General features: G+C 45.0%; 1 protein-coding gene across 1 annotated transcript in view; it reads right to left on the reverse strand.

Annotated features, from left to right (window-relative positions):
- The window catches only part of LOC144782239 (monocarboxylate transporter 2-like), a 91,317-nt gene extending 86,372 nt beyond the window's left edge, over nt 1–4,945 (reverse strand). The window contains exon 1 of the mRNA XM_078661483.1: nt 4,844–4,945. The gene's annotated coding sequence lies outside the window, so the exon portion shown is untranslated. The remainder of the gene's footprint in view (nt 1–4,843) is intronic.
- Nucleotides 4,946–11,627: the final 6,682 nt, after the last annotated feature.

Genomic DNA, 11,627 nt, shown 5'->3' on the forward strand with positions numbered 1-11,627 from the left:
CCTGTTTATTGCTCCCCTCGGACACTGCTTAACAGCTTTAGAATAACAAAAGATTGTGATGAAACCTCAAGATTCTAAGCACATACCCCTCTAAGTTATGTAACAAAGAATTACAAGGTGTTACCTACAGATAACACAAGGATCCCTGCAACTAAAGCAGCAATACATATCTTCGACATACACGTTATATGTTGTTGAATTAGCTATTCTATGCTGTCTTGGTTGAAGCTTGTGACCAGGCTATACACATATCTCTAGGGCAAGTGCATTAGCCACTTAATTTATCTTACTTCTAGTATACTCTGAAACAGACTTGAGTACACAAACACCTCTGCAGCAGGTGCCCTGACCCCATCAGATACTTTAAAATGCAGTCTGCTTGTGACCCAATAAGTAAGCCAGTACAGATGTATTATCTATTGTACCCTTGTTGAAAATGTGGTTGGAAGAAGAGTTTTTAAACAAAAAATAAGTATACGTTGACTGTCAGACTCTGTCCCGTTTTACTCCACCTCTTTTGATTGTGCCCCATTTCTGCTGACAGTTTATGAAATTCCAGAGTATTTTTTCCATTTCTAGAACTGACTCTACTCCCGTAAATGAGTATGAGTGTTCTCTTGTTATATTGCAGTCCCGCTGACACATCTTGCACACTTTATCTATTACATCAATGCAGATTTCTAGCACACATTCTTGAGAACTGATGCAGTTTGTTGTTTCTGATTAGGTGTACAGTCCACTTTGCCTCATTTTGCTCAATTGAAACTCCTCATGTGCTATATTTTGATCAGTTTGGGACGGCAGCCTATTTGCCTGCTTTATCACTCCTTAATGTGCTGATGTATTGCATTTTAAGCATAACATTTTAAAAACGTTGTGCAAGTTTGTTAGGTTATCGTGATTTTCGGTGGCCTTTTTCATTAAGAAATGCGCCTTAAAAACAGGCACTGTTAATACCAGCACCACAGAAAACAGCTCTAAAACAGTACAAATTTCACCAGAGAATTGAAATGGCATAAATCACATGAAGAAATAGTAAATACTTCTAGGGGCTTATGTTTGGAGACCCCTGCGTCACTTTTGCACCATGTAATGTGGCACATAAAGATTTATGAAGCCACGCAAAGCCACCCTGCGTGGAATGGAGGGCCTCATAAATCCTGTGTAAAGCATTGCAGTGCAAACAGCTGCATAGCCTTGCTCTGCGCCCAGACGCGTTCCATGTGCATTGCATTGGGTTTTCCTCACGCAAAACCCATGGAATTTGACACTGCCCCAGGTTTACAAAAGGTATGTACACCTGAGGAAGCGTCAAACATGTACGTGTGTTTGTTTATTTCTCCTCATTTTTTAATCTTTCCATGTGCGCTTCATTTTGCAGCACACATAGAAAGAGGAAAACGCCTCGTAGGTCTGTTTTTGTGCAGGAAGGTGCCCCTGCTTGCATAAAAACAATCCTGCCTGCTACACAGGCACCCCATGGTGCAAGGGTGCCTACGTTGGCTCTAGGTTGCCAAAATGGCACCAGCTCAGGCAGAAAGGACAGGTATGCACTGTATTACTTAAATACAGTGCATTGCTGCCCCTTTCACTTTGGCATAGCACAGCAAGGACCCTACGCCAAAATACCATAAATGAGGCCGCTGGTGGCTTATTTATAAGAGGTTTGAGCCGATGGAGTGTCACTTTATTTACCCTTCCTGCACAAAAACAACCCTGCCTGCAATGGAGGCATGCTTTACACCTATGTTGGCGCTAGACAGCAAATTGTGCACCTGTGCAGGGGGAAAGGACAGGAGTGGGTAGATGAGAATAATATCTTGCCCCTCGAGCAGACGGGGTTCCGAAAAAGGCATGGCACCTTAGATAACCTGACCGCACTACATGTCTTAGGGGAGAAATACATCAAGCTCCGAGGAGGGAGTCTATACGCAGCATTCGTAGATTTCTCCACAGCTTTCGATAAGGTGGATCGCCATTTGCTGTGGAGAAAGTTATCGATCCTGGGTATGCCTCCCGCGCTCTTAAATCTGGTTCGGGAGCTTCATTCCGATACATGGTGCAGAATACTTATGGGAGGTGAAAGGGGTCTTTCTCAAGCTATCCCATCTGCCAATGGGTTAAAACAAGGGTGCCTGTTGGCCCCAATACTGTTCTCACTTTATCTATCTGATCTTCCCCAATCTCTTTCCTTAAGTGATGGTATTGCCCCATCCCTGGGGGGCAAACCGATAGTATGTCTGCTATATGCAGATGATATACTAATCCTGAATTTGACCCCCACGGGATTGAATAATCGGTTACAAGCGCTCCACGTATTTGCAGAATCCCATCACTTGAGGATAAACGTAACTAAGAGTAAAGTCATGTGTATGGTTGGAAGAAAAAAGCAAAAATTTGGGAACTTTTTTGGGAATATAGGGGGCCTTCGTTTGGAAGTTGTCCAATCCTATACTTTCTTGGGAAAAATAGTTTCCAGTTCATTTAGTGAGAAAGCCCATATAACCAATACCGTTCGGAAAACCATGTCCCATGAGAGGGGTCTTAATACCCTCTATAGATCTACTGGCCAGAGGCATTTTGCCTATCTATTGGAGGTTTTTAGAGCAAAAATCCCAGCTACCTTACTATATAGCATAGAACTACTTGAAGTGGGGAGTTGGGGCTTTTTAAATACCACAGAGGGAAAAATCCTACGGAAACTGTGTACGGTCAACACTATGTGCACTATTGCAGCTTTTAGACTGGAATTTGGCTTACGCAGTGCATGGGTCCAGGGTCTTGCTGGGGTAGTACGCTGGGTTTTTAGCTTGGCCAAGGGTGAATCGGATACCTTAAGATACTTGATCCGAAAAGAACTTCTTGGTCCCCTAAATGAACATTCTATTCTTGTAAAGAATTTTAGATCAGCAGTTAAACTCCTGAAACTAGATGAATCTAGCCTTTTTTCTTTATCTACCTATCAGCTAAAACCGACTCTAAAACTGGCCTCCTGGAACCTAAGCTTTGAATTAGATAAAGAGGCCCTTATCGTCAAAAGGGGTCCGTCTCCTCTTATTAACCATTATCAAATTAGAATCCCCCAACCTTTTGTTTCATGGAATATCCCCCATGGTGTGCGTCGTTTTATGTTTCTCTTGAGACAGGACCTTCTTCCTCTAAATATGCTGTTATCAAAATGGTATGGCTCTTCAGTAAAGTGTAACTTTTGCTACAAATACAACCAAGATGTTAAACACGTGTTATTTGTTTGCCCGGCTTTAAAAAATTATCGTTTAAAATGGTTGAGACCTATTTGTCTAAAACTAAATATTCTCTTCTCTTCTGCTTTCCTCGATGCCATGTATAATCCACCAAATGAGAGATTCTGCTGTATAATTTTTAATTTTTTTAAAAGTTTCTTGAATTTATACTAGATGTATTTTCTCTTTGTAACTTCCTCATAATGAGTCAAATGTTGTTGTTGGAAGATTTTATGTGGACCTCTGTCTAGAGTTCCAAAACATAAATAAATAAAATAAACTTGAAAAAACTTGACAGGAGTGCACCATTGTTCATAAATACGGTGCATTCCTACCCTTTCACATTGGCGTAAGGCAGTGCAGCAAGAACACCTGTGGCGCTGCCTTACACCAATTCCCCATAAACGAAAAGAGCGGTGTATCAAGACGAATCCCATTTTAGTCAGGCAGGGTCTGCTAAGTGCTTGCTATTCATGCTTCAGTTTTTTTGCCTATAGCTAGATATAGATAGATAAAATAGATCACAATACTTACAGTCATAACATTGTAACTTATTTTCTATACGTATTTCCTGTCGAGTTGGGACAAAGAAAACAATATATCAGGATGTTTTTGACCTAGTCATTTAAAAACGTAGAATTGCATTTTATTTATATGCAGTGCTTTAAAAGGGCCGGTACTGTCCGGTATGGAGTACCAGCACTTCTCAAAAGAGACGTAATACTTTTAATTGTAGAGTAACCGCACTTCTCAGGAACAAGCAGATACTCTGGGACAGACCTGCACTTCTATTTTTCCATTTCAAGCACTGTGTACATGTATTTTATGTACATTTAGATAGCGCTTTACTCACACGCGTCGCACGCTACAACGTTTGCAGTTTGCGGTTGGCAGTGTGGTTTCATTGTTTTGAGCCTGTCTGGGTTTCGTCCCCTAAAGATACTCGACTGACAAAATGTGCCTGCGAGAAGCATGAACACTTTGAAAGGTCAAATGTCATGGCTTGACTGCATTTCCCAAGCTTGGGCGGAGCTTCCTAGACCCTGTTTCGCCAGAGTGATTTAATGAGGCAGTGTGTGGGGTCAGGGGCACGGATTGCATCACCCCCTGTGACTTTAAATATCTACACAGAAATAAAATACGAATAACTCCCTGAACTCCAGGGTAAACACACAGTTCTGACATATGCTTCAAGTTTAGGACAGAGAACTTGATTCACTGTGAGAACGGTTTTACTGTAAAGAAAGGCTCTTCTGTCTGCAAAGTTTAAAACTCTCCGTTTGTTAAAGGATGCGCGTGTCCAGATAGATTATAAAAATCCCCTGAAGTGGATTTCCGCGTGCTACAGAGGGGAAGGGCTCCTTTTAAATTTATCGCATACAGAAGCTTCTTCGCTGGGCTAAAGTTGCTTTTATTTAACCAGTCTTAGGAACCGGGCAGACCGCATACTCGAGGCACGAGGAACCACGAAGCAAGGCAGAAAAGTTTAAGGGCAGTTCCCCGCTTCTTCCTAAGAAACCCCTTCGGCAGCTTGCTGCCCATGCAGCCTACCCTGCCCTCTGACCCTGAAATAGAAAGACGGTCCCGTCAGGGCAACTCACCCACGTCGCGCAGGATGCCAGCTCCTCGCTTAAAGATTGTGCCGGGTGGCGGATGTAGAGGAGCCCCGCGCTCATGGGGCCCCGCCTCTGTCTTTAGCGGCGGGGGCGGAGCCAGGTGCAGGGTGGAGACTCGGGGCGACCATCCCGGGAAGGAATCGCTCCCAGGGTTGCCAATGGTTGGCGTGTTCAACTCTTATTAACTGTAACCGGGTTCTGCTTTGAGACAAAAGTAAGTTGTGTTAACATAGACCTGCGGAAAATCATAGTGGGTACAGGTTCTACCCCCATGGATAAAAAGATGAATACTGTGCCATGCGCACTTTTTGCCAAAACATCCCGAGGGTACACACAGCTGGACACCGACTCTGTTCTAGTCGGGGCTTTAAGTGCAATGGACATAGCTGCCACTTCTCAGTATGATTATGTGTGACATTTATATTTCAGCAATGTGTGACATTTGCGTATTTTAAGGTGTGACACTTTGAGTGACACTATCGCAAGGTGAGTGATTAAATGTCGGGGGGTGGGGGCAGAAACTTTAAGCAATAGGCAGAGTGGAGCTGCACTGCAGGGGCTCTTAGAAGGGGTGAAACAATACCAAAGCCTCATTAACATGCAAATGGTCTTTTAAAGACCTGTGAAGTGCTTGGGTGCGGCTGTGTGCCCGTGAAGCTGTCTCATCCCGGACTGCCACAAACGACGAGGGGGGAAGTGGGGGGGGGGGGGTGAAGCCCTTTGAGTCCAATGGGTGTTGCACGCCTGGTTCTTGTGTACTAAAGACCATGTCATGAGGACAGTGCTGGCAAATCAGCGTAGCAAGGACCCGTGTCTCATTCTCAATATGTGCCCGTATCCAAATCCTAGGTATCCAGTGACCACCTCACATGCTAGAATAGCGACATTTTGAAAACCAAAATCTGTGACATTCTACAAACAGAAGTAGAAGTACAATTTTACATCAACCAAGGGGCACAGAATGACTTAATTGACATCGTTCACCAACATAGAAAACAAAGAGGCAGAAAGTGTAATTAAATGCAACTTTTAACCCATCCGTGTTAATTACTTTGCTTTCTGAAATGGGTTGATGACTGATCCTATGGTGGAACAAATGAAAAGTTGTTAACCTTGGTGTTCAGTTTATCCTCGGAAAACAGAAACGTGTTGATTTTGTTAAAATACATTGCAATTTCAGGTGGGAAAAAAACTAGGACTGTTCCAGAAATCCGGATCACCTGTCAAACACTCGGTGTCAGCGTGAACAATCCTGACAACCCTGAGGAGAAGTGCAGCGCTGCTCACCTTTGAAAACAAACAAAGGGATTGGAAAGTAGGGAAATTGTGCCCGATATAATGTAATACTATATAGTGCTATATAGTGCTGGTGGGGCTGAAGAGAATGAACTCTGAACCTTTGAGGTCTCATCCACCTTATCTTTCGTGTGGAGACAACACCCTTTCCTTATCAGGGAGAAATCAGAAAGCATGTTTGCGTGTAACCAAACTCGAATTAGACACAGATAAACCAGAAAGCATGTTTATCTGTAACCAAGCTCGAATTAGACGCAATTAATTTAGCTAGCAACACTTTGTCGTACGTGGTATTGCATTGTATTGTATCGATGCCTCGTCAGGGATAGTACGCGTTATATACATGACATTACAAATCAATTACAATACAATAAATAAAAAAAACAATTGAATTATTTGTGTTTGAGCGAATGAGCTTTGGGGGAGGGTAAGCAGCTGGTTTCCTAGACGGGGCGGGCGGCAAGGGATGTATGGGAATGAACTAGCAAGTTTTGCGTTTTGATCTTATGCCTCATTCTTTACTGTAAATAGATCACTAAACATTTACAATGGATTCAGGGACATCTCAAGGATACAGGGGACCCTGAGCCAAACGTATTTGGGCCTCCCTTTTCGGAACAGCTTTGTATTTATGATCCAGTTTTAGCTTTTTCATGACCTCTTTGGCCAGGTCACTGACAGGCACACTGGTCCAAATTCTAACTGTGTACACATCTAATATTGTGGGATAGTGATGTGTTTTCAATACTGTAACACAACAGCAGCTCACTAATAGTACTGCAAATAATCTCTGTGGCATTTGAATATGCGAGGTCTTGTTTCGATATAAAAGAACATTTTATATGGATGTTGCATGAAACATAAACACAACATTTCTCTGTAAAATGACTGTAACGGACTCCCAAATTAAACATAAATCAAAAATAAAAGGTACTTGAAACAATCTGTTTAACAATTAATCAAGGTCATCAGGGCAAGAATATTTGCAGAACAGAGGTGGTTCTATAAGGGGCCCTCTGAAAGAGCCCACTTTGTCCATGCCTTAAAACGTCCTGGAATGGATTGTACGTATAGGTGCTCCGGAAAACAGGCTCCCATCTGTCACCCAGAGGACTGCAGACAGCACAGAGCCCCGACCACCCGCTGTGCTCCAAGAGCTGACAGTGCCACCCCTTTTACTGTTTGTGGACAGTGCAGGAATCAGGGCCATCGTCAAACAGGATGGGATTGGGTTTGTGCCTACAGAGCGAGGCCTTTCGGGCATTATTGGTGTTTCCCGGTTTGAGACAAGTGCTGCTGTCAGATTTCCAAACAGATCAAGGGCTTGTGGAATGCACTGGGGCTTGTAAGGAGAAAGGAAAAAACTAAAGGGCAAGAGAAAATCAAGGGACTGGAGAGGGCACCGAGAGACAATAGAATAGGAAAGAGGGAAAAGAACAAAGAAAGGCGAAGGAGAGAAAATTTGAAGAGAGGAGGAAAGAAAGTGCGAGGAGAGGAAAAATAGGCAGCCAGCCTTTTAGTGAAGGTGACAGTGCGAGACATGGAGGATGCCCATCAAAGGAAGATAGAAGTGGTGTAGATAGTTTACCATGAGAGTGAGACCTAATTCAAGCAGAGATGGGTAGGTATGACGGGTAGGTATTACTTTATTTGCAAAATTAATAAAAAACATAATTCAAGTACAGAGAAAAGCCTTGCTGTTCCTGTTGCATAATGGAAAATAACAAAAATAGCGGTACAGTGGGCCCTTGCACCTCTGGGATGCTGTGCCACTGCACCGCAATCAATCAATATGGGAATTGTAAGCTCCTTCTCCTTCCTTGCGGCCGGAGCCTGGATCGACCTTCCGCTCCACCTCAGACAGACAACATCGCTCCCCATCTTCGCAAGAAACCTCAAAACCTTGCTCTTCGACAGGCCCCCTCCTCAATGGACTGGAACCTGCGAATCCCCCCCCCCAGCGCCTTGAGACCCTTACTGGTGAGTAGTCACGCTTAACAAACACCTTGATTGATAAACTCACCCATGAGGGTCTCAAGGCGCTAGGGTGGGGGGTATGCAGATGCGTTCAGCCGAAGAGCCTGGTCTTTAGAGCCTTCCTGAAGGTGTCCAGGGAGGGGGCATGTCTAATGCCTGTCAGCAGCTCATTCCAGGTCCTGGCTGTAATGTGAGAATGATCTTCCGCCTGCTCTGGCTCTATAGATGCGCTGGGTTTCAGCTAGTGCGAGGTTGGCAAATCAGAGGTTTCTATTGGGTACGTGGAAGTTTATTCTGTTGTTGAGGTATTTGGGTCTGTTGTTATGTAGGCACTTGTAGGCATGGGTTAGGATCTTGAAGGTGACTGTCTTTTCCACGGGGAGCCAGTGGAGTCTCCGCAGGTGTTGGCTGATGTGTTCATGCCAGGGAATGCTGAGGAGGAGTCTGGCCCCGATGTTCTGTTTTGTTTGGAGTTTGCGGAGTAGGGACTTGTTGAGGCCGGCATAGAGAGCGTTTCCATAGTCCAGTCTGCTGGTGATGAGTGCGTGGGTGACTGTCTTTCTGGACTCCAGGGGGATCCATTTGAAGGTCTTTCAGAGGATGCAAAGGGTGTTAAAGCAGCTGGAAGTGACAGCGTTGACCCGTCGGTTCATGGTGAGTGATGAGTCGAGTACGATGCCGAAGTTCTTGGTGTGGTCTGAGTGGGTAGGCGGGCGTCCGAGGGCAGTGGGCCACCAGGTGTTGTCCCAAGCTGAAGGGGTGTTTCCGAGGATGAGGACTTCTGTCTTTTCGGCATTGAGTTTTAGGCAGCTGTTGGTCATCCATACTGCTACGTCCTGCATCTCTCTCTCTCGAAGTTGCATTTTACGGTGGTGGGGTCTCTGGTGACGGAGAGGATGAGCTGGGTGTCGTTGGCGTAGGATACGATGTTGAGGTCGTGTTGTCGGACAATGGCTGCGAGGGGGGTTATGTAGATGTTGAAGAGGGTCGGGCTCAGTGATAACCCCTGCGGGACTCCGTAGGTGTTTTCCTTGGGGGCCGAGAGGAAGGGTGGCAGTCTGATCCTTTGGCTTCTTCTGGTGAGGAACGATCGGATCCAGTCCAGGCCAGTTCCTTGTATGCCAGCGTTGTGTAGTCTGTCGACTAGTGTGCGATGAGAGACGGTGTCAAGGCCGCAGACAGGCCGAGGAGGATGAGGACTGCAGAGTGGCCTTGGTCCAGGAGGGTGTGGATGTCGTCTGTGGCGGCGTGTAGGGTGGTCTCGGTGTTGTGGTTGCTTTGGAATCCGGATTGGGATGGGGCGAGGATGGCGGTCTCTTCGATGAATCGTGTCAGCTTCCTGTTGAGTGCTATGTCTGGTACTTAAGCTGCGAAGGGGAGGAGCGAGATGTGCCAGTAGTTGTTGAGGTCGGTGGGGTCGGCTGAGGGCTTCTTGAGCAGGGGCCTGACTTCTGCGCGTTTCCAGTCATCTGGGAAAGTGCCTGTTGAGAAGGTGGCGTTTATCGTCCGTTGCAGTTCAGGTGCAATGGTGTGGTAGATGTGTTGGAGACAGGGGTTGGTGCCGACCCCTGGCTGGATGCCTTTCATGGTTGTGGCGCTGTTCTCGGTCGTGATCGGTGTCCAGTTGGTGGGTTGGCTGGTGCCTCTGGGGGGCGAAGGGCACCTGCTGCACTATTGCGCGCTTTGCTTCTTTGAGATATGGAGATAGATATCAGATTAACAAACAATGTAAAAGAAGGTGGGACATACAAAGAAGCAAGAGGTTGTTAAATAATTCAAAAAGATAGAGAGACAACTTCGTAAAGGATTTTTTATAAAATGAAAGGCAGAGTAAGACACAACTGGCGAAAAAGAAGAGGGAGGAAAATAAGACATGAGGCGAACACAAGAAAAATAAGCATTTCCATTGCCAATAGGTCTCGCCTTTGGGATCTTATAAGTGTTTAGCCATGTAGCACATTATTCAGGGTGCTATGCCACTAGGGATTGAATAGCTTTAGAATTACTATGCAGTGAGTCATGCAGGCTGATTCAGGAATACATGCTTGCCTGTGTCGCGTGTTTCTTCTTCCTTGGTAGCATTTGGAAATTAATAGCAACATGGGGGGGGTGAATTAAAAGCCACTAGGGGAGGGTGGGAGTCAACTGAAAGCAACATTGGTAGGATGAGTAAAGTAGCAATGGGTGGGGGGGATTATAAAACAACCATGGAAGGGTGGAAAGGGTTGAAAACATGGTTCCCAAAACTAATGGTTCCAGCCTGCAGCAGATCACACGTGCATCAGGGCAATCTTGTGATTTGCAGTTTGTGCCAAAACTGAACAGCGCGACGGACTGGTTAAAAAGCACCTCACTCTATTACTGCAGTTTATTCTTTGAGAATTGTGCACAAATCATCCAGCACTTGTCGCCCTTTAGTGCCACTGAATACAGATTTTGATTTTAGATGAAAGAAAGGAGGTGCACCAAGAAAGTAGATTCAGTCCATAGTGATTTTTCAAGAAAGTTCTTTATTGAAAAGTTTGTGCTCATTCAAAGAGCAACCAGCCAATGCGTTTCGTTCCCAAAATAAAATCGTGGAACTTCGTCAGGGCTCTGTAATGTAATGTGCTAGTGCACAGTAAGGATACATCTTAAATCTTGATAAGTGTTTAAATTTTCCTTCCGTGGGTCCACATAGTTTAAAACTATATGGACCCACGGAAGGAGAATGTAGACACCTATGAAGTTGTAAAAAAGGGGGTGGTGATGGACAGAGCATCTGAACCAATCAAACACTCACACCCAGTCAACAGATCTGGGTTTAATCCATCACCGTTCTTTAGCCCACTCTGCCACCCCAGTTCAGACATGGCCATATGCAAATCAGTCTGACCCTGTGCCTCATGGGAACATTCCAGCCCGAACTGCCAAGCCATGCCTTCCCTGGACCGGAAACAAGCTTCCTAGGACCGGTTTCTTGCATTTCAGCCGTCTTCAGCCAGCCTTACTTGAATCCAGTGGCAAAGTGAGCAAGGGACTCACGTCTGAGCATACCCTGCCAACTTATGGCAAACAAAGCGGTACAAAAGTGGGTGGTGATGGACGGAGCATCTGAACCAATAAAACACTCACACTCAGTCAACAGATCTGGGTTTAATCCATCACCATTCTTTAGCCCACTCTGCCACCCCAGTTCAGACATGGCCACACCTATCAAGTTGTCAAACTGTAAACCTGAAGAATCCCCTCTATCAGAAGGCAACAACAGATTTAAGATGTATCCTTATGGCGCCCTAGCACTTTACATTAAAGAGCCCTGAAGAAGTTAAACGTTTTTATTTTGGGAACTAAACGCGTTGGCTGGTTGTCCTTTGAATGAGCACAAACTTTTGAATAAAGAACTTTCCTGAATAATTACTCTTGGTGCACCTCCTTACTTTCATCCAATATCGAGATTTGCAGTTAGTGCATTAGCAATTAGTGTGGGGTATATGTTATTAACAAAGATGGATGC

The sequence above is a fragment of the Lissotriton helveticus genome, chromosome 9 (assembly GCF_964261635.1).
Source record: "Lissotriton helveticus chromosome 9, aLisHel1.1, whole genome shotgun sequence".
NCBI classification, from domain to species: Eukaryota; Metazoa; Chordata; class Amphibia; order Caudata; family Salamandridae; genus Lissotriton; species Lissotriton helveticus.